Source organism: Prionailurus bengalensis, chromosome B4 (assembly GCF_016509475.1).
Source record: "Prionailurus bengalensis isolate Pbe53 chromosome B4, Fcat_Pben_1.1_paternal_pri, whole genome shotgun sequence".
In the NCBI taxonomy this organism is placed as follows: Eukaryota; Metazoa; Chordata; class Mammalia; order Carnivora; family Felidae; genus Prionailurus; species Prionailurus bengalensis.
Genome location: NC_057358.1, coordinates 135597942 through 135600890, shown reverse-complemented (window position 1 = coordinate 135600890; position 2949 = coordinate 135597942).

Below are 2949 nucleotides of genomic sequence, written 5' to 3'. Positions count from 1 at the left end.
GACAAAAGTAAAATGATCTCTCTTGGTAGATGACATGGTCTTTATACAGAAAATGCTAAGGAATCCATTGAAAGACTACTACAACTAACAAACGTAGCAATGTTGCAGAATACGAGGTCAATCAATATACTTACAATGAAAAATCTTAAAATCACATTAAGGGGCACTTGGGTGACTCAGTCGGTTAAGGGTCCGACTCTTGATTTTGGCTCAGGCCATGATCTCACAATTCGTAGGATCAAACCCTGCATTGGGCTCTGCCCTGACAGCATGGAGCCTGCTTGGGATTCTCTCTCTTTGTGCCCCTCCCCTGTGCACGCACACACTCTCTCTCTCTCTCAAAATAAATAAACTTAAAATTTTTAAATGAGTGAGTAAATAATCTTATTAACATGGGGTGGGGGTGTCTGGGTGGCTCCGTTGGTTAAGCATCCAACTCTTGATTTCAGCTCAGGTCACGATCTCAGAGTCTTGAGATCAAGCCCCTCATTGGGCTCTTCACTGAGTGTGGTGCCTGCTTAAGATTCTCTCTCTCCCTTTCCCTTGACCCTTCCCCCACTTAAGCACAAGCTCTCTCTCTCTCAAATAAATAAATAAAATCACACAGAGATACCATTTAAAAAAATCACATTAAGAAAAATAATTCCACTTAGCATTGAATCAAACAATAAAATAGGATAAATTTAACAAAATAAGCGTAAAACATATTCTGAAAACTCCAAGGCATTGTTGAAAGAATTTAGAGGGATTCTGAGTGGCTAAAACAGTCTTGAAAAAGAGGAGAGTTGAAGAACTCACACTTCCTGATTTCAAAATTTAACTATAAAGCTACAGTAATCAAGACACTATGATACTAGCATAAGGATAGACATACAGACCAATGGAATAGAATGGAGAGTCAAAATTAAAGCCTCATATATCTGTCCATTAAATTTTCTTTTTTTTTTTTATTTTTTTTTCAACGTTTATTTATTTTTGGGACAGAGAGAGACAGAGCATGAACGGAGGAGGGGCAGAGAGAGAGGGAGACACAGAATCGGAAACAGGCTCCAGGCTCTGAGCCATCAGCCCAGAGCCCGACGCGGGGCTCGAACTCCCGGACCGCGAGATCGTGACCTGGCTGAAGTCGGACGCTTAATTGACTGTGCCACCCAGGCGCCCCTGTCCATTAAATTTTCAACAAGGGTGCCAGACAATTCAGTCAGGGAAAGAACAGTCTTTTTAACAAATGGTGAAGACAACGGATACTCTCAAAAAAAAGTTTAACTTCATCGAAGTTAAAATCTTTCATGCTGTAAGGAATACCTTTAAGAAAGTGAAAAGATAACCCACAGAATAGGAGAGAATCTTTGCAATTCATATATTTTATGAGGTAATTGCATCCAGGAGAGATAAAGAACTCTTACAATGCAACAATGGAAGTACAAATAACCTAATAAAACATGAGCAAAGACTTTGAGTAGACATTTCTCAAAGTAAAAAAAGATACACAAATGGCCAATGAACACGTGAAAAGGTGCTTAACATCATTAATCATTTGGGAAATGCAAATCAAAACCCAATGAGAGGGGTGCCTGGGTGGCTTGGTTAAGCATCTCACTCTTGATTTCAGCTCAGGTCAGTCAGGATCTCACATTTTGTGAGTTCGAGCCCCAAGTCAGGCTCTATGCTGACAGCGTGGAGCCTGCTTAGGATTCTCTGGCTCCCTCTCTCTCTCTCTGTGCCTCCCCTGCTCGCTCTCTCTCTCTCTCTCTCTCTCTCTCTCTCTCTCAAAAATAAACATTAAAAAAAAAAACACCAATAAGATATCACTGTACATCCCCTAGAATGGCTATGATCAAAATATAGGCATAACAAATAATGGCGAGGATGTGGAGAATCTGGAAACCTCATGCTCCGCTGGTGAGATTTTAAAATGATGCAGCCTTTGGAAAACAGTCTGGAAGTTCCTCAAAAAGTTAAACATAGAGTTACCATATGATCAAGAAATTCTACTCCTAGATATATATCCGAGAGAAATTAAAATATGTCTGCACGAAGTTGTATAGAACATTTCACGGCAACATTATTCACAATAGTCAAAAGTAGAAAAACCCAAATGTCCGTAGACAGATGGATAAGCAAAATATGATCTATATGTACAATGAAATATTATTCAGCCTTAAAAAGGAAGGAAATTCTGAGACATGCCACTACGTGGATTAATCAAGAAAACATGCTAAGTGAAATAAGCCAGACACAAAAGGACACATATTGTATGATTCCATTTATATGAGGTACCTAGCTAGAATAGTCGAGTTCATAGAAACAGAAAGTAGAGGGGCGCCTGGGTGGCTCAGTCCGTGAAGCGTCCGACTTCCGCTCAGGTCGTGATCTCACGGTCCCTGAGTTCGAGCCCCGCGTCGGGCTCTGTGCTGACAGCTCAGAGGCTGGAGCCTGTTTCCGATTCTGTGTCTCCCTCTCTCTCTGGCCCTTCCCCGTTCATGCTCTGTCTCTCTCTGTCTCAAAAATAAATAAACATTAAATTAAAAAAAAACAAAAAAAACAAAAAAAACCCCAGAAAATAGAGGGGGTGGTTACCAGGGGCTGGGGGAAGGAGGACACGGGTAGAGTTTCAGTTTGGGAGGATAAAAAATTCTGGAGACGGATATTGAACACGGTTTGCACAATAATGAGAACGTATTTAATGCCACTGAATTGTACGCTTAAAAAATGGTTAGTTAAAACGGTCAACTTCAATGGGGCCTCCTTTGCCATTTCTGGAATGGATGGATGGTGGCGTTCCATCCTCATCCGGACCTTTACTCGCACGTTTACGTGCTGACTTTACTCAGAGCAAACAAAGGTTGCGCCCTCAAGGTACTACTAGGGCGGGAAGGCGGGCCTGGAGCCAAGGGGGCGGGCCCGCACGCGGCGCCGTCGTCATGGAAACGGTCGGGCTCCGAGCGC